The sequence below is a fragment of the Gopherus flavomarginatus genome (assembly GCF_025201925.1).
Source record: "Gopherus flavomarginatus isolate rGopFla2 chromosome 13 unlocalized genomic scaffold, rGopFla2.mat.asm SUPER_13_unloc_1, whole genome shotgun sequence".
In the NCBI taxonomy this organism is placed as follows: Eukaryota; Metazoa; Chordata; order Testudines; family Testudinidae; genus Gopherus; species Gopherus flavomarginatus.
Window position 1 is genome coordinate 5,456,768 of NW_026114609.1, and position 26,350 is coordinate 5,483,117.

Genomic DNA, 26,350 nt, shown 5'->3' on the forward strand with positions numbered 1-26,350 from the left:
GGTTCTGCTCCTCTCTCTAGAGTGCGAAAGGAGCCAAGTCAGCGACTCCATGGGAGCTGCGGGCTGCAGAACCAACAGAGAAAAAATAGATGCTCAGCACCCACTGACAGCCAGCTCCTCCCCTGCCCACTACAGGCCTTGCTGACAAGTTCCTCCTCTTCCCCTTCAGCTACTCCCACATGCCAGTGATCAGTGGGGCTCAGGAGGCATTGGGTGGGGAGGGGGAGGAGCAGGGATGGGAAGAGGTGGGGGTGGTTGAGGAAAGGGGCAGGAAGTTGCAGGATGGGAAGAGATGGGACGGGTGGGGACTTGGGGGAAGGGGTGGGGGTGGGGGTGGGGCCTGGGGAGGAAAGGGGGGATTTGTCCTTGATCCCAGACCCCTCTAGGGCCGGCCCTGAAGGAAAACGCTGACTATGACAGTGACAATACAACTGACCAGCATTGCGGGGGAGGCTGAGGGAGAGCTGCACCCATCAGGTCCCTTCTCTGCCCCAAGGTGAGCCAGACACTGCTCTCTCCTGGCTCTCACTCTAGCAGCAGGACGCCAAGGAGCCATTTCCCCACAGGAAGTGCATTGAGTGCCCCTGTGGTGCTGCGGGGGCTGGCGCTGTTGCTGGCTGTGGGGCTGGCCAGGGGGTTGATGTCTGCACAGACTCTCAGCTGCCAGGCCGGAGGGGGCACTTACCAGACTGGCTCAGTGAAGACGAGGGGTTGACAGAGCAATACAGATGCTCTCCAGAGCACGGAGCAGCATCCGCCCATGGAGCCAGGCAATGAGCATTTCCCACGGCCTGGAGCCAAGGGGGAGGCGGCAGCTGCTGTTCCAGCTGCTCGGGGACAGGCCCTGTCAGCGAACAGCCACTTCTTACTCACCACAGCTAACGGTGCCAGGTTCCTCTGGTGGGGGTATGAAGCAGCCGTTTGTTTTCCTCTCCTTTTTGTGTGCAGCTGCTGACAAAAACATCCCAGACAGAGAAGCAACAGGCCAAAATGCTGTCATGTAGCTGCTAAAGTGGCTCAGTTGTGAGAGCATTAGACTGAAGATCTAAGGGGCCCTGGTTCAATCCCAGGCTTGGGTAGGCCCTTTCATTCTTCTTTGTGCAGGGGTGCCTTGTTTTCTGGGAGCACAGCAGTGCTTGCACCCAAGATAAGTTACTGATCTTGGGCTCTGCAGTAGGAAAACATAGAATGGGCTTCTGCCCCTAGTTGGCCCATCTGACCTTTAATAATGAGAACTGTCTTTCCCAACATGGTAGGAAGAAAGTGAAGCAGGGCAGCCCTCAGGAATGGTGCCAGAGGGCTGCTAGGCAGGGATTGGGGATGAAAACTCCTCTGTGCAGCTGAGCAATGGCAGTACCAGGGAAGGGGCATCTGTAAAAGTGACTCCACACACGTCTCCTCCTCTGGCCACCTAGAGCAGAGGCAGCTGGTGCTGACAGCTCCAAGGGAAGGCTTAAAAGCCACAGAGCAACTGAGGTCAGGGCTAGAGGAGGGCAGGACCGTGCCTATGTGTGGCCTTCAGACAGGCACAAAAACACTCAGCCAGCCTGCTCCCTGCCATGCCAAACACCCACTGAAGGTCACCAGCATGCATGCGGGGCGGCTGCTGATGCTCTGTGGCCAACATCACAAGATGGTAGGAAAGCAGGGCCAGCCCCCATGGTGGGGCCTCTGACTGATCCCACTCAAGGTGCTCACTTTAGCAGTGGGGCAGGAGATTTTTCCCCAAGAGGCTTTTTCCCAGCTGGCGAGAAGCAGAGAAACACCCAGGCTCCGAAGGTGCTATGTAGCAAACCCCCTCAAACACAGGGACTGCTGCACATTTGGAAGAGGGAAACTGCTCTACACACTAGCCCGGGCAGCCACCCATTTTCTTTGGCAAGTCAGGAAGGGCAAAGGCTAGACCAGAAGCACCTGGGACTTCTGCCCCAGCCTTTGTGACGCCCATCCCCCAACTCCTTCCCGGGGCTCTAGCTGAAGCCAGAGCACTGGCCTGAGCAGCCAAGAAGAGGTTCCAGCCCTGAAGGAAGCAGGACTTTTAGCCCAAAGGTAAAACTGGACAAGCACAACCACGAAGGGACTCGAACCCTCAATCCCCTGATCCGAAGTCAGATGCCTTATCCATTAGGCCACGTGGTCACACAAAAAAATGCCCTCCAGGCACTTCTTTGGAAAAGACAGACACTGATACAACTGACAAAGTGAGGATTCACCCACCGAAGCTCATGCTCCAATATGTCTGTTAATCTATAAGGTGCAACATGACTCTTTTGCAGACACTGTGTTTCTCAGGTCAGCTACTGAGAGGGGCCGAGTCTCTCTGAGCACAAGAAGTTGAGTTCCCAGTGAGATGTGAGACTTAATTCTCTGGAGCCGGGTGCAGGGCTTTGGCAGGGGGTCTCAGGCATGGGGGATTATGGTGCAGCGGATGGACCAGCTGTCTAGGTGTGGAGATTTAATCTCACTGAGGAGGAGGAGGAGGAGGAATCCTGTTGATAGGCAGTGTCCAGGACCGGTGCAACCACTAGGCGAACTAGTCGGCCGCCTAGGGTGCCAAGTGGTTGGGGACACCAAAAAGCACACTCAGAGGAGGAAGTGGAGTGGAGGTGAGCTGGGGCAGGGGGCTGGGGGGAGGTGCTGGGGGAGAGCTGCCTGCAGCAAGTTATTGGGGGATGTGTGTGCAGGTGAACTGCTCCCTGTCCCTGCTCATCCCTGCTCCATCTTCTCCCCTGAGCACGCCGCCCCTACTCTAATTCTCCTCCCCTCCCAGGCTGGCTGCACTAAACAGCTGATTGGCACCAGAAGCCTGGGAGGCAGGAGAAGTGGAGCAGTGCCGGCGTGCTCAGGGGAGAAGGCGGAGCAGTGGGGAGCTGGGGTGGGGAGCTGCTGCAGCGGGGGTGCCTGGCTCTTCCCCATGGCCCCTGCCCCTGCTCTGCCCCGGTCCCGCCCTCCTGCCCCTGCACTTACTGCATGGTAAGTGGAGTGACCCAGCCCCAGCCTGGTCCACTCCCCTGGTTCCCAGCCATGCAGCCAGTGAGTGCTGTGGGGCGGTTCCCCCCTCCCCCCAAACTTGGGAGCCAGGGGAGTTCTGTGGCCCTGGGTCTCTCATCCCTCCATCCCCTCCCCTGCCTCCAATATCCCTCTTGGGCTCTGTGGGGCTGGTTCTCTCTCCCTGCCCCTGTGCTCCCCCCTGCACAGCATGTCCTGGGAGTGACTCAGTTTCCCTGGACCAACATCTCACCACTCCACACGTCTCTTCTGTTCCCCATCTCCCTCCACTCCACCCCGTTTTCCCTGCACCACAGGCTGGGTCTCTGCCAACCCCCTCTCCTCTCCTCCTGACCCCAATATCTCCTGCCCCTATGGGTCTATGGGGTTGGGTCTCTCCCTCCCCTCATCCCCTCCCCCAATATCTCCTGCTCCTATGGGTCTATGAGGCTGGGTCCCTCCCTCCCCTGTTCTCCCCTCATCCCCTCCACCAATATCTCCCTGCCCCAGGCTGTGACGTGCTATGACGTGTGCTGGGGCTGTGACGTGCTGGGGCCAGGGCTGGGTTTTTGCTGCCCCAAGCAGTGGGGAAAAAACAACAACCCACGATTGCAATCGGTGGCAGCTCCACTGCGCTGCCTTTTTCTTCGGCAGCAATTCGGTGGCAGGTCCTTCCCTCCGAGAGGGACCGAGGGACCCACTGCCGAATTGCTGCCGAAGAGCCCGACGTGCCACCCCTTCCCCTTGGCCGCCCCAAGCACCTGCTTGCTGAGCTGGTGCCTGGAGCCGGCCCTGGCTGGGGCTGTGACGTGCGCTGGGGCTGTGACCTGCTGTGACCCCCAAGGGCAACTCACTCACTTGAAACCAGCAGGACAGAAGGTGTCACGTGTCCGTGGGCGGGGTTATGCAGATGAGCAGTGTCTGGCAGCAGTAGGGAGAGCAGCGAGATGAACCGAAGGAGCCGGGCAGAGAGAATTCTCTGTGTGTGGACAGAATCCGGTGTGGGGAGTTTGTGCGAGGAGTGCCTGCACCAGAGTCACTTCAGGGCAGTGATTGCCACTGAACTACGTAGTGACAAAAGGTGTGTGAATGGGGTGTGGTGCCTGTCTGGGAGCAGCTTGTGGTGATAAGAAAAGGGGTGGGAGCAAGAAGTCCTGTCCTAGCAGGGGGTGTATAGCCTGAGAGGGTGTTTTGTGGGTGCAAGTAGGTTTGGGGTTTTTTTGCAATGACAAGGGGTGTCTGTAGCTAGAACCCTCCTAACCCCACTAGTTTTCTTTGTGTTGTGGGGTGGGGTGGTGGATTCTGTGATGTCACAGTCCCTGGGGGAGGAGTTTGAATCATAACTCCAAAGTGGGAGAACAACTCCCCCCACTCCTGCTCAATCTCCACTACGGGGCTGGGCTGGGATCTCTAGGGAGGGAAGCACAGGGAAAAACAGTCTCCCCTATGGAACCCAGGAGTCCTGGATCCCTGTCCCCCTGCTCTAGACCCCTTCCACTTCCAGAGCCATGGATAGAACCTGGGGGTCCTGGTGTCTGGCCCCTCCCTGCTCTGACCACTAAACCCCATTGCCCTCCCAGGGTGATGCAGGGGTCACTGGGCCAGTGTCCCAGCTCTGCTAAGGGCCTTGACTGATTTTCCCAAAGTGCTTCCTTCTGAATCTAGCCGACGAAGTGGGAATTCGCACACGAAAGTTCATGCTCCAATACATCTGTTGGTCTGTAAGGTGCCACAGGACTCTTTGCTGCTTTTACAGATCCAGCACATCTGCCCCCTCTGCCCGGTCAATGCCCACCCCCGTGTGGGGGCACCAGCACAGTGCCGAGTAGTGATGGAAAATTGTCCAAGCTGGCCCAGGGGAGATGTGTGTGTCCCTGCTGCCCTCTGCTGAGCCTTGCTCTGTGTGTGTGTGCATCTGTGACACTGTATCAGTGTGTTGATGGGCTAACCAGTAGGAAATGGCTTTGCAGGATTTTTGTATTCTGCAGCAAGTGACTGACATGCACACACAAAGGGACTCACACAATCCCAAGAACACTCATACACAACACACCCAGAGGGACATGTTAGTCCAACCCCCACAGAGAGAAACAATCACACCCCCAGCCACACTCACAGTAACCCCCCCACACACATAACATTCACAGTTGTGCTCAGAGACACAACTGCACGCAGTTCACTCCCACTGCTCCAAATACAAGGACCTCCTGCCCCACACAGCATGTGCCAAGGCCTGTTGAACTCACTGCCACTGGACAGCTACCAATGAGAATGACCCCCTCGTGCTGGATCATCTGCTTGGCCCCCCACTCCCTCTCGGGGCACGCTGTGCAGCATGGCTGGGGATTGTGCAATAGCAGGCTGGGGCCGGGTCACTCCACTTCCTGCAGGAAGTAGCCAGCCCCCTGTCCCCCACAGAGGCCTGGGGCCAGCCCCCCTCTGCTTCCCCCCATGCAGGCCTGGGGCCTCAGCCTGCTCTGCTCCCCTGGCTCCCAAGTTTGGGGGGAGGGTGGAACCGCCCCACAGCACTCGCCGGCAGCATGGCTGGGAGCCAGAGGAGTGGACCATGCAGTGAGTGCAGGGGTGGGGGGGCAGGGCTGGAGTGGAGCAGGGGTGGGGGCCATGGCAAAGAGCCAGGCAGCCCCCCCTGCAGCAGCTCTCCACCTCAGCTCACCTCCGCTCTGCCTTCTCCCCTGAGCACTCTGGCACTGCTCCACTTCTCCTGCCTCCCAGACTTGCGGTGCTAATCAGCTGTTTAGTGCGGCAAGCCTGGGAGGGGAGGAGAATTAGAGCGGGGGCAGCCTGCTCAGGGGAGAAGACGGAGCAGAGGTGAGCTGGGACAGGGAGCAGTTCCCCTGCATGCCCCCACCCCCGTTACTTGCTGTGGGCAGCCCTCTCCCCACACACCCCCCAGCTCCCTGCCCCAGCTCACCTCCACTCCTATCCTGCCTCTTCTCCCAAGACCCCTCCTCCTGCTCGCTGCTCTCGGCCCCCTCCCCACCCTCACTCACCCTTACGGTCATTACAAAGTGGCAAGGCAGAGGTCTCCCATTTTTAAAAGTCCTGGGGTGTGGTTCCCCCCTGTTCAGGCACCCCTGGGGCCTTGCACTTCACACAGGTCTCCCTGATTTCAGCTGTTAGTGAGGAAGCCTCACTGCTAGCGCAGACTGGGCAGTTTCTTGGATGAGAGACACTGTCCCAAAGCAGGACTAATGCTCAGACCTGGTGATCAGTGATTTCAGATCTGTTGGTCTGCAGCAAGACTCTACAGTGAGTCTTAATCAGCTCTGTTATTACACAGGGACGAACAAAAGGGTCAAATGCTGCCTGGAAGCCTTAAGAAGAATCCACCCCACCAAGTACAATGCTTGTTGATACCGGCTCCTAACCCCACTGAGAATGTTTTGGGGTTACTCCTCGCCTTTATCAACCTAGGGGACTGAGAGACTAACAATTAGCAGGTGCTCCATGGGTGCAATGTGTTAGTGCACAGTATTTATAGGGCAGTGCTGAGAGGAGCTATGCTGAGGTTGTGAGTTCAAACCTCACCTAAAGCACTGGTTTTGAGTAGCCAAATGGCTTCACCCCCCTCATTTGGCCCCTGGAATGTAGAATTCCAGCCCTGGGGACATTGAAGCAGGGTAGGGATCAAAAATGTGCCCTTCACTAATTACCTCCTCTCCAGAGTGCAGGTCAGAATCTACAATCCCTTCTCCCCCACCAGCCCCTCTGCCAGGATCCCTCAAGCAGAGCCTGGAGTCCTGCCCATCCCTGAGCCTGGAGGGAGAGGAGCAAGGAGCCATTGTTAGAGGGCTTTCCCTTCCCCCGCCCACTTCCCTGGCTCTTGTCACACAGACAGCAAGCAGCAAAAGACCAGAAGTCCAAAGCGCAGACAAAGGGATGTTTACTGGGGTGAGTTTCCAGGCAAGCAGATTCCAAAGCCCTTCACACCAGTCAGGCTGATCTCTATACACTGACAGAGTCTGTTCCCCGGTGTTCCCTTCCCAGCTCTGACACCACAGAGCGTTTACCCCACATCCCTACAGACAATTCTTTCCTGGGTGTCTGGCTGGTGAGTCTTGCCCACATGCTCAGGGTTTAGCTGATCACCATATTTGGGGTCAGGAAGGAATTTTCCTCCAGGGCAGATTTCCAGAGACCCTGGGGGGGTTTCACTTTCTCTGCAGCGTAGGGCACAGGTCACTTGCTGGAGGATTCTCTGCACCTTGAAGTCTTTAAACAACGAGTTGAGGACTTCAATAGCTCAGACATAGGTCAGGGGTTTGTTACAGGACTGGGTGGGTGAGAGTCTGTGGCCTGCGTTGTGCAGGAGGTTGGACTAGACGATCAAAATGGTCCCTTCTGACCTTAAAGTCTATGAGTCTATGAGCTCTGACACTGCAGAGTGTTTATCCCACTTCCCCCTTCCCAGCTCCGACACTGCAGAGCCTTGCCTGTGTCCCTGTTACCCGTTCCCTATTCCCATCCCCCGTTAGCAAGCATGATTCCAATTTCCCCGCCCACTGCCTGTTTGACCCCAGTTTATACAGTAATATTCTCAGCGAGACCTTAACCAATCATTTTACTGAACTGTAATTAACCAATTCTAACCTATTGTAACAGAATTCTCTGACCAATTACATCCCACTCCCCTAATTAACTTACACCCAGCAAAATTAATTCTGCTGCAGACAGAAAGAATTAGAGGACCAGACAGATTGACAACAGAAAAGCGGGGGCCATAAAGATAAACCCTACAGAAATGACGGTTTCACAACCACAACCATTGAGAAGGGATTTCTTGCCAGACCGGATGCTCCCTTAAGATCTGGTTCTTTATCTGGTGGTTATGGGCAGTATTGGGACAGGATCATCCTCCTAACAGCCCAACCCAACCTTAGTTCAGTGTGATGGGTTTGGAAGGTGAGGATTGGGCCATTCACTTCCCAGTGTATGGCTGCCCCTGCTGCTTAGCCAAAGGCCTTAGCGTACTGTCAAGGTTTTTTCCCCAGTCTGAACTTTAGGGTACAGATGTGGGGGACCTGCATGGACCCTTCTAAGCTTAATTACTAGCTTAGATCTGGCAACACTGCCACCATCCAGAAGTTAGTGTCTGCATCACTCCCTGTCCCCCCAAAACATTCCCCTCCCTGGGCAGCCTTGAGAGGCTTCACCAATTCCCTGGTGAACACAGATCCAAACCCCTTGGATCTTAAAACAAGGAAAAATCAATCAGGTTCTTAAAAGAAAAAAAAATTAATTAAAGAAAGAAAGATAAAAATCATCTCTGTAAAATCAAGATGGAAAATACTTTACAGGGTACTCAGATTTATATAGCCCAGAGGAAACCCCTCTAGCCTTAGGTTCAAAGTTATAGCAAGCAGAGGTAAAATCCTCTCAGCAAACAAGGATCATTTACAAGTTGAGAAAACGAAAATAAGACTAACACGCTTTGCCTGGCTAATTACTTACAAGTTTGAAACATGAGAGACTGATTCAGAAAGATTTGGAGAGCCTGGATGGACATCTGGTCCCTCTTAGTCCCAGGAGCGAACAACCGCCAAAACAAAGAGCACAAACAAAGACTTCCCTCCACCAAGATTTGAAAGTATCTTGTCCCCCATTGGTCCTCTGGTCAGGTGTCTGTCAGCTTTATGGAGCTTCTTAACCCTTTACAGGTAAAAGAGACATTAACCCTTAACTATCTGTTTATGACACCTACGAACAAGGGCTCAGACTCTCCTAGGGAGAGAAGGCCCAGACAGAGGCAGACTGGGATTTTGGTTCTTTGTTTTATACCCCTGTCACTAGCTAAGTGATAAAAATACACCTAAGTTCTTAAAGTCTAGGCCTGTACAAGCAGCCTGAATATCTCTATTCTAACAGCCATCGGTCCCTGTGGAAAAATGATCTATTCAGGGTTGTCCCTAGACATTTTGGTGCCGTACACAGCACCCCGTCCCCCAGTCCGAGCGGGCAGAGCGGAGCAGGCTGGGGCCAGGTCACTCCACTTCCCGCCGCCCGGTAATTGTAGGGCAGGCCTGACCCCACACTCAATGGGGCGTCGGGAAGTGGAGTGATCCGGCCCCAGCCTGCTGCACTCTGCTCCCAGCCTTGGAACTTGGGCGGTGGGGGGAAACGCCCCCCAGAACTCACCAGCGCCGCAGCTGGGAGCTGGTGGAGCAGAGCAGGCTGGGGCCAGGTCGTTCCACTTCCCGCCGCCCGGTGAGTGCAGGATGAGACTGATCCCTCCTGCAGTCCACTGGGACGTAGCTAAGGGGAAGGAACCGAGTGTGGGGGGAGAATGGAGTGAAGCAGGGGTGGGAAGAGGCGGCATGGGAACAGAGCAGGGGTGGGGGCTTTGTGGAAGAGGCAGAGCAGGGGCAGCTTTCCTGGCCATCTCAGACAGCCTGGGGATCGGGCTGGCCACTGGAGCAGTATGCAGCTGTGTAGGGCACCAGGAAAAATGGGGCAACTTGGTGTCTCCACATCCCTTCACCAGGCAGTGTCCCTGTAGTGTATGCTGTCTTCATAGGTCCTTTCTCAGTCTTTCTCACCCTCTTGCCTTGAGTCTCCTGTGTCCCTGCTTTCAAGTATAGACTAACTCTGGCTGTTCAGGAGAGGGGAGGACCATACCTATGTGTGGCCAACAGACAGCAACAAAGACCCCCGGCCAGCCTGCTCCCTGCCATGCCAAACACCCACTGAAGGCGACCCACAGACCAGCATGCAGGGCAGCTGCTGATGCTCTGTGGCCAACATCAGAAGAAGGTAGGAAAGCAGGGCCAGCCCCCTTGTGTGGACTCTGTCTGTTCCCACTCACAGTGCTCACTTTTGCAGTGGGGCTGGAAATTTTACCCCAAAAGGCTTTTTCCCACCTGGTGAGAAGCAGAGAAACACACAGGCTCCCAAGGTGCTATTTACCAAGCCCCCTCAAGTACAGGGACAGGTGCACATTTGGAAGAGGGAAACTGCTCTACACGCCAGCCCGGGCAGCTGCCCAGTTTCTTTGGCAAGTCAAGAACAACAAAGGCTAGACTGGAAGTACCTGGAGCTCATGCTCCAGCCTTTGTGATGTCCAACCCCCAACTCCTTCCTAGGGCTCTAGCTGAAGCCAGAGTACTGGCCTGAGCAGCCAAGAAGAGGTTCCAGCCCTGAAGGAAGCAGGACTTTCAGCACAATGGTAAAACTACACAAGCACAAAGGGACTCAAACTCTCAATCACCTGATCCAAAGTCAGATACCTTATCCATTAGACCACATGGTCACACAAGAAAGACCTCTCCAAGTACTTCTTTAGAGAAGATGGACACTGTGTTTCTCAAACTCAGGTTATCTACTGACGGGGGCCGAGACTCTCTGGGCACAAGAAGTCGAGTTCTCAGCGAGATGTGAGACTTAATTCTATGGAGCCAGGTGCAAGACTTTGGCAGGGAGGCTCAGGCATGGGGGGATTGAGGTGCAGCGGATGGACCGGCTGTCTAGGTGCAGAGATTTAGTCACACTGAGGCACAGGAGGGAGGAGAAGGAGGAATCCTGCTGATGGTCAGTGGCTGTGCAGAAAAAAGGGTGTTGATTCCCCCATTCTAAATGGGCTGGTTGGCTTGACCCTTCTCCCCTCTGCAGAGCATGGTGTGGACTGCAGCTCACCCTTTGTGGGGCAGGAGGGCACAGGTGCAGGGCGCTGGGCTCCGATGCACCTGGAAGGCAGATCCGGTGGGGTGGGGTGGGGTGGGGCAGGGCAGGGCAGGGCAGGGCCTGTGGTTTACATTCTGCCTTGCCTGGTGCTGGGCCATTGCACAATCCCCAGCCATGCCGCACAGCGCACCACAAGAGGCAGGGGGGCAAGCAGATGATCCAGCACAAGGGGGGAGAGGAAATGTGGTTGGTAGGAGGATGGCCTTGGGCTGCACTGAGGGAGTGCAGAGCAGGGGTGACACCCCAGAAACCTGCAGCAAAGGGATGGACAGGTGGGCTGCATGGATAGAAGAGGCAGCGAGCCTAAAAGGGGAGTGGGGTCTAATGGTCAGAGCAGGTCGGGGTTGGGCTCTATCCCTGGCTCTGGGAGCAGAGGTGGGTCTAGAGGTGAGAGCAGGGGGACTGGGAGCCAGGACTCTTGGGTTCCATAGTGGCGGCTGTTTTTTCCTGGGTCTCCCTCCGTAGAGGTCCCAGCCCAGCCCCCTAGTGGAATCTGACTGGGGGAGGGAATTGTCCTGCCACTCCAGATTCGTGATTCGAACCCCTCCCCCCACGGGCTCTGACATCACAGAATCTCCCCCCAAGTCAGAAAGTAGGAGCCCCTCCCCGCATGCAGAGGAAGCTAGTGAGATTCTAGGGGGTCTCTGGCAGAGGTGACAGCACCCACCAGACACCCACTCATGGTTGCAAGGAGACCCTCCTGCACAGCCCCCTGCTACGAGGGACCGGGGGCGCCCAGCCAGGGTCAGGAGGTATGCTCCCTCTGAGCCCCTCCCCTGTTACTCCAGGATCCGAGCATCTTCCTAATTCGCAGGGTAATTCTCCTCCCAGGCTCGTGCAACGGTAGGAAGCACCACCAGCCCCATTTCCCAGATGGGAGAACTGAGGCCCAGAGAGGCTGAGTGATGTGCCCAAGGACACCCAGGAAGTCTGTGGCAGAGCAAAACATGTTTCTGCCTCCCTCCTCCCAGATCTGGCCTGCTCCTGAGTCACTAGATGGTGCAGGGGCGGGGCCTCGGGGCAAGGGGCAGTGCAAGGGGGGGCCTCAGGGGAAGGGGTAGTGCAGGGGTGGGGTCTCGGGAGAAGGAGCAGTGGGAGGGCAGGGTCTCGGGGGAATGTGAGGGCGGGGTCTCAGGTGAATGGGTGGTGCAGGGGCGGGGTCCCAGGAGAAGGAGCAGTGGGAGGGCAGGGTCTCAGGGGAATGTGAGGGGGGGGTCCCAGGTGAATGGGTGGTATTTGGGTGGGGTCTCAGGTGAATGGGTGGTGCAGGTGTGGTCTCAGGGCAATGTGAGGGTGGGGTCTCAGGGGAATGGGTGGTGCAGGTGGGGTCTCAGGGCAATGTGAGGGCAGGGTCTCAGGTGAATGGGTGGTGCAGGGGCGAGGTCCCAGGAGAAGGAGCAGTGGGAGGGCAGGGTCTCAGGGGAATGTGAGGGGGGGATCCCAGGTGAATGGGTGGTGTAAGGGTGGGGTCTCAGGTTAATGGGTGGTGCAGGGGCGGGGTCCCAGGAGAAGGAGAAGTGGGAGGGCAGGGTCTCAGGGGAATGTGAGGGGGGGGTCTCAGGTGAATGGGTGGTGCAGGGGCAGGGTCCCAGGAGATGGAGCAGTGGGAGGGCAGGGTCTCAGGGGAATGTGAGGGGGGGGGTCCCAGGTGAATGGGTGGTGTAAGGGTGGGGTCTCAGGTGAATGGGTGGTGCAGGGGCAGGGTCTCGGGGGGAAGGGGCGGTGCGGGGGCAGGGAATCGGGAGAATGGGCAGTGTGGCATTGGGGACTTCGGGGAAGAGGCAGTGGGAGGGCAGGGTCTCGGGGCAAAGGGGAAGCATGTGGGCGGGGTCTCAGGCAAAGGGGTGATGTAGGGATGGCGATTCAGGGGAATGGGTGGTGAAGGGGCGGGGACTAGAGGGAAGGGGCCAGGCGGGGGCTGGGACTGGGGGAGGGGCGGTGCAGGGGCGGGGTCTCGGGGGGAAGGGGCGATGCAGGGGTGAGGTCTCAGGGAAAGGGGCGGGGACTGGGGGTAGGGGTGGTGCAAGGGGAGGGCCTCGGGGGAAGGGACGATGCAGAGATGGGGGTTAGGGGAAGGGGCAGGGCCTCGGGGGAAGGGACGATGCAGAGATGGGGGTTAGGGGAAGGGGCGGGGCCTCGGGGGAAGGGACGATGCGGAGATGGGGGTTAGGGGAAGGGGCAGGGCCTCGGGGGAAGAGACGATGCGGAGACGGGGGTTAGGGGAAGGGGCGGGGCCTCGGGGGAATGGACGATGCAGAGATGGGGGTTAGGGGAAGGGGCAGGGCCTCGGGGGAAGGGACGATGCAGAGATGGGGTTAGGGGAAGGGGCAGGGCCTCGGGGGAAGGGACGATGCAGAGATGGGGGTTAGGGGAAGGGGCAGGGCCTCGGGGGAAGGGACGATGCAGAGATGGGGGTTAGGGGAAGGGGCGGGGCCTCGGGGTTAGGGACGATGCAGAGATGGGGTTAGGGGAAGGGCAGGGCCTCAGGGGAAGGGACGATGCAGAGATGGGGGTTAGGGGAAGGGGCAGGGCCTCGGGGGAAGGGACGATGCAGAGATGGGGGTTAGGGGAAGGGGCAGGGCCTCGGGGGAAGGGACGATGCAGAGATGGGGCTTAGGGGAAGGGGCGGGGCCTCGGGGGAAGGGACGATGCAGAGATGGGGGTTAGGGGAAGGGGCAGAGCCTCGGGGTAAGGGGTGATGCGGGAGCAGGGATTAGAGGGAACAGGCGGCGCAGGGGCGGGGCCTTGGAGTAATGTGAGCACAGGGTCCTGGGTGAATGGGTGGTGTAGGGGTGGGGTCTCAGCGCGAATGGGTGGTGTAGGGGCAGGGTTTCAGGGCAATGTGAGCACAGGGTCTCAGGTGAATGAATGATGTAGGGGCGGGATCTCAGGGGGAAGGGGCGGTGCAGGGGCAGGGTCTCGGGGTAATGTGAGGGCGGGGTCCTGGGTGAATGGGTGGTGTAGGGGCGGGGTCTCAGGGTAATGTGAGGGTGGGGTCCCGGGTGAATGGGTGGTGCAGGGGCAGGGTCTCAGGGCAATGTGAGGGCGGGGTCCCAGGTGAATGGGTGTTGTAGGGGCAGGGGTGTCAGGGGAAAGGGGAGTGCAGGGTCAGGCTCTCAGTGGGAAAGAGAAGCTCAAGGGCAGGAACTCAGGAGAAGGGGCAATGTGAGGGCGGGGGTGTGTCCTTGGGGAAAGAGTGCAGGGGAGGGGTGTATTGGGGAGGGGCAATGCTGGAGTGTGGATATGGGGGAAGGGGCAGAGTGAGGGTGGGGTATTGGGGAAAAGGAGCAATGTGAAGATGGTGCCTTAGAGGAAGGGGCAGGGGCAGGGCTTTGGGGAATGGGGCAGGGATTAGGGGAACAGGTGACGTGAGGTCAGGACGTCGGGGATAGGGGCCGTGTGGGAGCAGGACCCCAGGAGGAGAGGGGCAGGGGCAGGGCTTTGGGGAATGGGGCAGAGATTAGGGGAACGGGTGATGTGAGGCCAGGACGTCGGGGGTAGGGGCAGTGTGGGGGCAGGACCCCAGGAGGAGGGGGCAGGGGCAGGGTGGGAGCAGGACCCCAGGAGGAGGGGGCAGGGGCACGGTGGGGGCAGGACCCCAGGAGGAGGGGGCAGGGGCAATGTGGGGGCAGGACCCCAGGAGGAGGGGGTAGGGGCAGTGTGGGGGCAGGACCCCAGGAGGAGGGGGCAGGGGCAGGGTGGGGGCAGGACCCCAGGAGGAGGGGGCAGGGGAAGCGTGGGGGCAGGACCCCAGGAGAAGGGGGCAGAGGCAGGGGCAGTGTGGGGGCAGGACCCCAGGAGGAGGGGGCAGGGGCAGGGGCAGTGTGGAGGCAGGACCCCAGGAGGAGGGGGTAGGGGCAGGGTGGAGGCAGGACCCCAGGAGGAGGGGGTAGGGGCAGGGTGGAGGCAGGACCCCAGGAGGAGGGGGTAGGGGCAGGGTGGAGGCAGGACCCCAGGAGGAGGGGGCAGGGGCAGTGTGGGGGCAGGACCCCAGGAGGAGGGGGCAGGGGCAGTGTGGGGGCAGGACCCCAGGAGGAGGGGGCAGGGGCAGTGTGGGGGCAGGACCCCAGGAGGAGGGGGCAGGGGCAGTGTGGGGGCAGGACCCCAGGGGGAGGGGGCAGGGGCAGTGTGGGGGCAGGAGCCCAGGGGGAGGGGGCAGGGCAGGGTGGGGGCAGGACCCCAGGAGGAGGGGACAGGGGCAGGGTGGGGGCAGGACCCCAGGAGGAAGGGGCAGGGCAGGGTGGGGGCAGGACCCCAGGAGGAGGGGGCAGGGGCAGTGTGGGGGCAGGACCCCAGGAGGAGGGGGCAGGGGCAGTGTGGGGGCAGGACCCCAGGAGGAGGGGGCAGGGGCAGTGTGGGAGCAGGACCCCACGGGAGGGGGCAGGGGCAGTGTGGGGGCAGGACCCCAGGAGGAGGGGGCAGGGGCAGTGTGGGGGCGGGACCCCAGGAGGAGGGGGCAGGGGCAGTGTAGGGGCGGGACCCCAGGAGGAGGGGGCAGGGGCAGGGCTTTGGGGGGAGGGCGGAGGGGGAATGAGGAGGATTAATTCGGTTCAGGGGCAGGTTTGTCTGCGGGTGACACTGGCACTGCAGGGGGGTTAAAGCCGGGCTCACCCGAGGGAGGAGGACGGGGCTGGGTGGCCGGGCACAGCGGGAGTTCGGGGAGTGACAAGGAGCCGGTTCCAAGGCTCATCGGACACCCCCAGAAACCAGCTCACACCCAGACGGGGGGTTACAGCCCCAGCGAACAAGGGGCGCTGGGAACATCCCCGCGGTGCAGACAAATGTACCGAGTCACCGGGCAGAGACAGACCCGGCACTGACCTGCCCCCCCCGGGCCTCGGCCTCCGCCCCCCGCGCTCCCGCCCCCGCCCCGATCAGCTGCTTTGTGCGGGGGTGAAAGGGGCGAAGCGGCGCGGCACGTTCCACGCGGAGCAGGTTAACACACTGCACGGGGGGCGGGGCTCTCTGGGAGGCGGGGCGGGGGGCGGAGTTGTGGGGGGGGAGGTGTCAGGTTGACCCAGGGACCCGCCCTCACCTGGGCTCGAGAGGACGGAAACGCCCCGGGGCAGGCTGGGAGTTGTAGTTCGTGGCTCGTCTCAGAGCGGAAGTTGCGAACGGTTGCTCAGGCAACGCGCCCCCTCCCGGTGCACACTGGGAAGCGTAGTTCTCCCTCTCACACGCGGCCTCTATTGGAGGTGGGGCCGTAGCTCGTCAGTTCGCCGGGCGGGGGGGCCACAGGGCAGAGGCAGCGCGAGTGAAAGGGCTTTACCGCCCCCCCTCCGGGCCTGGGCAGCAGCGTGGGGGGGGGGCTGAGCTGCCTGGGAGCAGCCCCACGTGCGGCAGCCCGGCTGAAAGCCACTATAGCCTCCCTCCCTCCCTCCCTATGTGCGCGCGTGTGTGTGAGAGGAGCTGGAGGCTCAGCCACAGGGGCACGTGAGGGTCCCGCTGGCCCAGCACAAAGGCTGGTAACTCAGCATTGAGTTACCTGCTCCTCAGCTCTGGAAGCGGCTGCTGTTCCTCACTTGGCCCAGTGCTCGCTTTCATCACGTGACCTTTAAAGCGGATGGCTAGTTACCCAAACTCATCTGTAAAACAGCCTCACCTGTAACTCCACTTGCTGTTTGATCTACATGAGAGACATGAGGAAGGAGCCCTGAAAAATAACAACCACGTTGCCTCAGGAGGGCATAATTAAGGTGAGCTGAGTGCTCCCCGTTATATCCGTTCTTCCTAAAAAGAGAGAAATTCACACACAGGCACATTATCTGCACCCTATGTGCAGTGAGCAGCTTTCCAGGGCTACACTGCACTTCTGCCACTGGTCACGAGGGGCTGCTAAAGAACACGGATTAAACAGGCATTGGGCAAGTGGCAGGAGGAGCCCCAGTGCCTGAATTATCTAAAACTGGTCTGTCTAAAGCCCTGGAGGATGTACGTAGGGAACTGTTCTGGATGGGCGAGGGGGAGGGACAGGGTGAACAAAATATCTTTCAAGTCAAACTGCTCGTGAGGAAGGAGCCAGATCTCTAAGAGATTTCCTGTGGGGAGGATTTGTGTGGGTGGTAGATCCCTGATGGCAGCCAGAGTGCAGCTAGGAATGTACAGGCTAAGTGGATGCATTCCCAGGATGCATTCCTACAAGATAAGGATGGGACACATTCCAGGAGATAAGCTCTATACAGATAAGGGCCATGAAGTAGCAGGAGGCCTTCAACCTCCCCCAACCTGCCCCCCAGTGTCCCCCCCATCCGCTGTGACTCTTCTGCCAGCACCGCCCCCTCCTCTTCCTCTGTAGGGCCCCAGCAGCCCCTTCAACCTCCCCCAACCTGCCCCCCAGTGTCCCTCCATCCACTGTGACTCTCCTGCCAGCACCGCCCCCTCCTCTCCCTCTGTAGGGCCCCAGCAGCCCCTTCAACCCCCCCAACCTGCCCCCCAGTGTCTCCCCATCTGTTGTGACCCTCTCGCCAGCCCCACCCCCATCTGTGGGGATCCCTCAGCCCACAGCATCCCCTCCCCCATCGTGTACACTCTACCTGACCTTTCCCTTCGCTCCCGACCTCCTCCTCCCCCACCGTCCTCAGCACCCCGACATTGACCTCCTCCTCTCGCCCCACCCCAAACACCTTCCTTCCCGTCCTCAGCACCCCACACTCCCTTCCTCCTCCTCCCCCCCATCCCCGTCCTCAACGCCCCACCCCTAATTGCCTCCAACCCATTTCTCATTGCTAGGCCCAACTTTCCCATCCCCCCACTCCCACAGTCCATCCCCAGGATGTGAGGTTCCTCATCTTTAATCTCTGCTACACCCAAACCTGCCAGGTTCTCCTTTTCAACCACTGTGGGATCGTCCAACCGCCGACACCCATCCACTCTGGGGTCTCTGAATCCCACATTCCCACAATGCACCTTGGCAATGCCACTCTCCTCTATCCCTAATCCCCCTATTCCCTTAGGTCCTTCTGGACACCCCAACCGACAGACAGGCCCCCACATACATCCCAGTCATTCACATGCTGAGCTAGTTCTTCAGGGACCCCCACAGCCCACCAAACTTCTCCATCCATGAGCCCCATGGACCTGTGGCCGGGAAGGTGAGGAACCTCCCACTTTGACTGGGCTGGGTGTGGGTGTTAATCTTTTCCTGTCTTGTTGTGTGCTGTACTCACAAAGGCTTTTTGCTCCCTCCGGGTGAGGTGTGGTTTTTGCCGAAGATGAGGTGTTTTGGTAGCCCTGTGGATGCTGTGTGGTGTCTGGAATGGGGCGTGTGTATTCCCATCATGCCCCTTCCCCTCTGCCTGCAGAGCTGAGACAGACAGGTCTGAGGAGCAGAGCAGGAGCTGTGGGAAGGAGAAGAGCAATATGAAGATGGAGTCTAAGATGAGGCCAGGTAAGTTCTGTGGAGGGAGACATGCTAGACAGCACCAAGGATTGCGGAGACAACCAGGTGCTTCAAGGGAGATGATGTTGCCATTTGCGAGGGCAGATCATCTCTCTGGCCAGGAGTGGTGTGTGCTCACTAGCAGAAAGTTGCATCCATGAGGGTGACTCCCTGTTCTGAATTTCTTTCTTCCTCCTAGGTTTTTCTCTCTGTGTTGGCCAACTTTCACTCAAACTCTCTCTCTCTCCTTTCATGGACACCTGTCATGTTCAGTTTCCTGCATTCTCTTCCTCTGCTCCCCCACCCCCAGTCTCCTATGGGCTCTGCTGGGTCTATCTGCCCACGGGCAGGGTCTCTGCCATACTGGGAAGGATGTTTCCTGCCTGCCAGGATAAGGGGGTTGCTCCTCCCACCCACTATCTTCAGGAAGACCTCATTGCTGTAACTGGGTCACACTGTGAGTGGCCATTCAAGTCTTTGGGGCTGTGAGGTCTGAGACTGAAAGGAGTGGGCTTGCGGTCATGGCTTTGGGCACAGGAGAAGTGGGGCTGGGATTAGAGATGCCCCTTATCACCCGCTAGCTCCATTACTGCATCACCCAAAAGCCTCGCTCAGGGTCCACTATGCGTCCTTGCGCTGGGCACTGCAGGGACAATCAGAGGGACAGCAGGATGCATAAGGAAATAGATGAGTGTGTGAGGCAGATGGGTGAAGGGGTGTGTGTGGCATACATTGGGGCTGGATGGGGGGTTGAGGGTTGGACGGACAGCAGGACAGATGGAGAGCTGCAGGGATGGATGGTGATGTCAGAGGCTGGACTTGTGATGGGTTCAGCTCATGGCCGCTGGCTCTGTCATCTCCTGCCCCCATCTGCCCATCTGCCCCTGTCTCTCGCAGGCAGCACTCAGCAGAGTCTGGCCCTGTTGTTACACTGGTACCCACATCCAGCGCACACCTGTGCGTAATGCGCTCCTGGAGAGCTCAGGCAGGGAGAAGCGTGTGGCTCACAGCTGCTGAACCAGCTACTCCAAAGACTCTCGCAGATCTCCCCCTCCTTGGGCAGCAACACCCTGGCCGGGGGGTTCCTTGTCCCTCCTCGCTGCCAAAGCAGCCTGCTCAGCGCAGAAACCGAGGTCACCTGTCTCCACCCAGCCTCTAGCTGGAGCTGCTCCAGCCCCGAATTGCTGGTATCCAGCCTGGCTGGAGTTGGTGTGATGTCCTAACAGAGTCTGTTCTTTCTCCCTGGTAGATAGTGATTTTCCCCACTGCAGTTAGTTGCTCTTTCTCTGCTTCCACCATAGCCCCTCCCCAGCGATAGTGACCCCTGCTGGCCAGGCACGGGAGTGTCCTGTAGGTGCCTTCTTGTAGGAGCAGTGACTCCTGGTGGCGAGGGGCAGCAATGCCTGGCATGTATCCCCCCTAGCATTGCTTCAGTGACCCCTGGTGGCAACTGAGGTCAGTTGCCTGTGTGACCCCCACTACTTCCATTGCGCCTGTGAGCGCTGGTGGGTAGGTGAGGCAGGGCCTTGTATGTATATCAGCCATTGGGGCAGTGCCCTCTGTGTATCCCACTCTCATCTCAGTGACTCGTGTTGCCCAGGTGGGGCAGTCCCCTGTGTGTATTTACTCCACACAACCCCTGCATTGTGTCTGTGACCACTGGTAGCCAGAGGAGTCAGTGCCGAAGCTGTATTCTTCACCTTCCCCAAGGTGGCAGGGTGCCTGGGTGGCTGTGCCAGGCAGTGCCTTGGGTATCTTTCAACTCCTTTGTGGCAGTGAGCCCTGCTTCTGGTGTGTATCACTCCCCCACTAGGGATGTGCACTGGTGGCCAAGTATGGCAGTGCCCTTTGTGTAGCCCCCTCTCCCCGCCCCCCAAGGTGACCAGATAGAGAGTGCGAAGGATCGGGACGGGGTGGAGGCTAATAGGCACCTACATAAGAAAAAGCCCCGAATATCAGGATTATCCCTATAAAATCGGGACATCTGGTCACCCTATCCCCTCTACCCATGTGCCAGGTATGGCAGGCACTGATCCCTGGCATCCCTGTGGGGCAATACCCTCTGTATATCCCCCAATTGGGGCAGTAACCCCTGCTGGTCAGGTGGGGCAGTGCCCTGTGTGTGTGTGTCCCCTATTTAGGTAGTGACCCCGATGGCTAAGTGAGGCAGTGGCCTTTGATTTTCTCTTCTCTCCCCAGCCCCTTCTCTCTCTGGTGTAGGACCCCCAGTTGGGGCACTACCCGATGTGTATCTCTACTAATTGGAGCAGTGACCTCCCCGGGGTGCCCTGGTGTGGCAGTGCCCTATTGCTTTCTCCTTCCCCTTCTCTCCATGCCATTGTAGTAGTGGCCACTTCAGGCAGTGGCCTGTTTATCATCTCCCCCCCACCAGCACCATTGCAGCAGTGCCACCTGTGACCATGTGCGGCAGTGCCCTGCCTGTATCCCCCCCTTAACCTTTGCTGCAGTGACCCCAGGTGCCCACTTTGAGTAGTAGCCTGTGTGTACCTCACCTCTTGGTGCAGTAACATGTGTGGCCAGCTAAGACAGTGCACAGTCTGTGACATCTGGTGGCCACGTAGGGCAGTGGCCTGTATGTACCATCTCCTCTGGAACAGTGACCACTGGTGTCTTGGTGCTAAGATGCAGCCACTTCTGGGTTACATGGTGGGGCTGTTTACAGGACAGTGGGGACAGCCCCCCTGTTCCAGGAAGTAGGGGAATGTCTGGTGTTCGGGGCAGAGCGTTCCACCTTCTATTGAACTGTGATGCTCTGAGCACCTTTCCCCTGCATGAAGAAGACCTTGTGTGACTCCAAAGCTGGTCCAGTAACAGGTATCACCTCACCTGCCTTGTCTCCCTGGTTTTCTGGCAACTGTCCAGCTTCCCCTTCACTGTTGGTCTTCAAACCTCCTCCAAGCAACCCCCCACCAATCCCTTAAGATGCCAAACCTCTCCTGGAACCCAACCCTAGGGGGGGCACCCCACCTGAAAACCCTATGGCATCATGGGAGTGGTAGTGTCCACTGCCTCCATCTTCCACCAGCCAGGATGGGCCCCACAGCACAATGGGAGTGGTCGTGTCTCCTGCTTCCATTTCCTGACAGCTGCTGCCAGGCCTGACCCAGACTTCCCATTTCTGGTGCGAGTCTGGAAGCAGATGCTGCCATGAGGCGGTGCCGGGAAGGGTGGTGCTGGTGTCAGGAGGAGTAGGTGGGTCTGTGCTACTGCGGGGAGGTGCTGCCCTTGCTGTGAAAGTACTCCGCTGTTAGAGGAGATGTCATCTCCCTGCCCTGCCGTGCTCTGCACCAGCCCCTGCTTGTCACGGGAGCAGGGCTGGCTCCAGGCACCAGCGTAGCAAGCAGGTGCTTGGAGCAGCCAATTCAAAGGGGTGGCCCATATGGCATCGGGGCAGCACGTCTGGGTCTTTAGCGGAAATTCGGCGGCGGGTCCCCCATTCCCTGTCTTAGTCTTTGAGCTACCACCAAATGTCTACCAAAGGTTAAGGGAGGGAGAACTCGCCGCAGAACTGCCACAGAGGAAGCAGTGTGGTTGAGCTGCCGCCGAAGAGCCACAGCTTTTCTTTTCTTTCTTATTTACTTTCTCCACACCGGTCATGGTTTTACAGACCTCCGTCTTATCCCCCTTTAGTCGTCTCTTTTCCAAGATGAAAAGTCCCAATCTTATGAATCTCTTCTGAGACGGAAGCTGGTCCATATCCTCTCATCATCTTTGTTTTCCTTTTCTGAATCTTTCCCATTCCAATAGATCTTTTTTGAGATTGGGGCGACGGCATCAGCACGCAGTATTCAAGATGTGGGCGTACCATGGATTGTTATTGAAGCGATATGATAGTTTCAGTCTTCTTATCTATCCCTTTCTTAATGATTCCCAACACTCGGCTGCATATTGAGTGGATGTTTTCAGAGAACTATCCACAATGACTCCCAGATCTCTTTCTTGAGTGGTAATAGCTAATTAAACACCATCGTTTTATAGGGATAGTTGGGATTATGTTTTCCAATGTGCATTACTTTGCACTTAACAGCACCGACGTTCATCTGCCATTTGGTTGTCCCGTCAGCCAGTTTTGTGAGATCTCTTTAAGGCTCTTTGCAGTCTGCCTGAGACGTGACTATCTTGAGCAATTTTGTATCATCTGCAAATTTTGCCACCTCACTGTTTACCCCTTTCCCCAGATCATTTATGAATAAGTTGAACAGTACTACTCTCAGTACAGACATCTGGGGACAAGAGAGGGAAGATCCTCTTCTGACACTGGCAGACCAGGTGCCAGCTCATACCAAGGCCCGCAGGCCTTACTGAAAAGTGACAAACGCATGGCTGGAACCTAGTCTTTCTCACCTGTTGGTTACTGTTGTTAAAACAGGCCTTAGATTTATAAAAATGTGTTTAGTGTTTAGAGTTTATGACAAGCTCGTGAGTTGCTGCATGCATTCTTCTCACTTATAATAGCCGTAGCCCATGTTGTAAGGTGATATATAAGCGTTGGCACTAAAGCTGTAAACCCCCTTGCCGCCACCCTGCCACCAGTCAGGAGAGAAGCATTGCCAAGTGTGAAATGCTAGTTTACCAGAAGAGGCGTCATCTCCTTTCCAACAAGAGAAGGCCCTGAGGCAACGTCTACACTACAGCATAAAATCGAAATTACTAAAACCGGTTTTATAAAACTGATATTATAAAATCAATTTTATGCGTCCACACTAGGGCGCATTAATTCGGTGGTGTGCGTCCATGGTCCTAGGCTACCATCGATTTCCGGAGCGGTGCACTCTGGGTAGCTACAGTAAAAGTATGAGACCAATAACTTCGATTTCCGTCCACACTAACCCTAAATCGATATAGTAATATCGATTTTAGGGTTACTCCTCTCGTTGGGGAGGAGTACAGATATCGATTTTAAGAGCTCTTAAAATCGATTTAAAGTGCCTTGTAGTGTGGACGGGTCCAGCGTTAAATCGATTTAACGCTGTTCAAATCGATTTAACTGTGTAGTTTGGACCAGGCCTGACTAAGAAATCAGGCAAGCCACTATGGATCATCCGTGGACAAAAGACCTGGTTGATTGCTCCCCCTCACACACCCAGGAGGAGGCAAAGACCTGCACAAACACTTGCCCCTGTCAGCTTGAGCTCTGGGGGAATGGAATAACAATCCCTGTCAGGAAGAAAATGTTGTCCCCACCCCGGATGCTGCTTGGACTTCAGGGAGACCGCACACTTTCTAAGCATAAGCAAAGGATCCTGGCTGTTTTGCTAGGTTTAGCCCTATGACTCCATGTTAAAGCTATTCTAGTGCCTGAGAAACTCACACTTGATACATGGTGGGTGAGATTAAAGCATGGATATCATAACCTAGTCCCAGATTTGGACCTTAGCGTCCAAAATATGGGGGTTAGCATGAAAACCTCCAAGCTTAGTTACCAGCTTGGACCTGGTAAAGCTGCCACCACCCAAAAAATTAGAGTGTTTTGGGGCACTCTGGTCCCCACAAAAACCTTCCCTGGGGACCCGAAGACCCAAATCCCTTGAGTCTCACAACAAAGGGAAATAAACCTTTTCCCTTCCCCACTCCAGGTGTTCCTGGAGAGATACACAGAAGCAACCTCCGTGAATCTAAGCAGAGGGATTCCACCCTCCCCCCTTTCCAGCCGGGAAACACAAGCACTTCCCTCTTCACCCAGAGGGAATGCAAAGTCAGGCTAGTAAATCTAACACACACAGATTTCCCCCTGACTTCTTCCTCCCACCAATTCCCTGGTGAGCTGTAGGCTCAATTCCCTAGAGTTCCCCACTAAAGAAAAACTCCAACAGGTCTTAAAAGAAAGCTTTATATAAAAAGAAAGAAAAATACATAAAAATGGTCTCTCTGTATTAAGGTGACAAATACAGGGTCAATTGCTTAAAAGAATATTGAATAAACAGCCTTATTCAAAAAGAATACGATTCAAAGCACTCCAGCAACTATAGACATGTAAATACAAAAAAAAAACATATAAATCACTAGCTGATCCTTTGTACTTACAACTGGGAAACAGAAGATTAGAAAGCAAGAAATAGAAATCCCCTCATAGCTGAGAGAGCATACAGGCAGAAAACCAAGAACAAAGGATTCACACACAAACTTCCCTCCACCCAGAGTTGAAAAAATCCTGTTTCCTGATTGGTCCTTGGGTCAGGTGCTTCAGGTTACTTTTTTTTTCAGGTGAAAGAGACATTAACCCTGTTTATGACAGTGGAACACGCAACCATAAGGAGCACCACTGCCTTAGGGTTAGGGTTATGCCATTCGATCTCTTTGTTCTTGTTAGTGCTGCAGTTTTTTGCCTTAAGCTTATGCCATTAGATCTCTTTCAGGGTATGTTTTGGTTCCTGAGAGGTAAAAGGCTGCTGTGTGTGTGGTGTTATGGAGTGAGGTAGCAAAGGTTGGTTGCAGAGGTTGTGCAGGTGCCACAGAAATTCGCCCCCACGCCACCGCCAACCCCAACCCCAACCCCAACCCCAGTTCTGGTCCCAGAGTCCAGAATTTGCATTAACCCGCCTGCTGACCTCTGACTAGGAATTTCGCCCTGCTAACTCTTCCAGCAAAACAGGCCAAAGAAAGTGTAAGCAAGCACTGTACCGCAGCCCCCGTGCTCTTTTCGGTTCCTTCCCACAGAACTTTCACTGCATACCAGTCCAGTCCCTTGCTGTTGCTTGTCTAAGAGCTGCATGCATATGCTAGACCGTACCCTGTGCTGATTCCCGACTTTTGTGCTCCATCCAGCCTTGCCTGTCCGTGTCTCTGTGGCGCAATGGGTTAGCGCGTTCGGCTGTTAACCGAAAGGATGGTGGTTCGAGCCCACCCGGGGACGGCGATGAGCCCGTGCTACTTTCTTGCTTCCCCGAGGCCTGCAGGGAGCCTCCAAAGTCCCCTTTTGCTGCCTCTTGGCCTCAGTGCTTTCAGCTGGTGGCCCAAAGAGCATGCTGGATGCCATTCAGAAACCCGTCTCCCAGCAGCCGTGCCGGAGGCTCAGGCTTAATCCTCGAGGCCGAGCACAAAAACTTTCAGCCGGGAACATTTTGCTCCCTTCCCGCCTCCGCCAAAGCGGCAAGGGAGAAGGGGACGAGACACGCCTGCTCAAAGACGCCTCCCTCCCACTTCCCTGTAGGCTGTGCAAAGCTGTTGGCCTGCCTCATGCCTCGTCAGGAAAGAGCAGCCATGCTGCCCAAGCCTGAGTCACGTGCGCAGCCAGGCCCGCCCCGGCTGACGGCGCGCAGAGCCACGCGAGTCAATGGCAGGTCGAGTCGGTAGCCTCGGCTCTTTCCCCTGACAGCCACACAGCACTGCCTAGCGCCCCGAGAGCCTCCCTCCTGTTCTCCCGCAGCCCGCCGGGGTGGGTGGGAAAAGGGGACCAGGAAGCACTGCAGCCTCATTCTGGGACAGGAGGCCCTTGCCACACCCAGATATCCCTCTTGCCTTCAGCCCAGGTAGCCAGGGAGCTCTCTGGCAGGCCACCGCCTCAGCCACCTCTTGCCGCTCTGCTGGTCACCGCCTCGCTGGAAGGCCCAGAGGGAAAAGAAACAAACGCACACATAGCAGAGGATGGTTTCGATCCATCAACCTCTGGGTTAATGAGCCTAGCACGCTTCCGCTGCGCCACTCTGCTGGCTTTTCACAGCCCTGCCACCCAGCCGGCACTATCCAGATTAGGGCCTTACACGCTCTCGTGCTGGCAGGCGGATGCGCAGGCTGCTAGGCAGCTGCCCTGGTCACAGGATTTTACAGCGTCTGCAGGGTAAAAGGGATCTCTTTGGGGTTTGGACCCCACTGGGAGCTGGGTAGCTGAGTGCTGGAGACGGGAGCACTTCTTAAATTGTTCTCAGTTAAGCCTTCAGCTGGTGGGGGACGAGGTTCAGCCTTGGATCCGTGTCTGCAGCAGGCAAGCACCTCTGGCTCAATCGGCCCCCCTCGCTGTCTTAGCAGACTAAAACCCGGAGCAAACGCACACACCTTGCAAAGGAAGAGGAGCCTGGATCTCGAACAAATGTCAACATTTTATTAAGATGATGTTCAAAGAAAAAAAAAAGGGTACGGTACAGCATTTAGGAGCAGAAGTTTCTGGTGATCAGGGAACAACGTACAGATTACCCAGGGGGTGCGAAGTTCGGTTTAAGATCGGGTGGCAAAAGGAATACATAATGTGCAATAGCCCCGACTGGGGGTAAAAGGTTAACGTACAGACACTGAGTTAGGAGGGTATGTTGTCCATGTGAGGGCTAAGTT

The 26,350-nt window shown here is 57.0% G+C and overlaps 3 non-coding genes across 3 annotated transcripts; 2 read left to right on the forward strand and 1 right to left on the reverse strand.

Annotated features, from left to right (window-relative positions):
• Window positions 1-1,006: 1,006 nt before the first annotated feature.
• Window positions 1,007-1,083, forward strand: TRNAF-GAA (transfer RNA phenylalanine (anticodon GAA)). The gene has a single exon. It is a non-coding gene; the product is annotated as a tRNA-Phe (tRNA).
• A 983-nt stretch (window positions 1,084-2,066) lies between these two features.
• TRNAR-UCG (transfer RNA arginine (anticodon UCG)) lies at window positions 2,067-2,139 on the reverse strand. Its single transcript has one exon. It is a non-coding gene; the product is annotated as a tRNA-Arg (tRNA).
• A 22,725-nt stretch (window positions 2,140-24,864) lies between these two features.
• TRNAN-GUU (transfer RNA asparagine (anticodon GUU)) lies at window positions 24,865-24,938 on the forward strand. Its single transcript has one exon. It is a non-coding gene; the product is annotated as a tRNA-Asn (tRNA).
• Window positions 24,939-26,350: the final 1,412 nt, after the last annotated feature.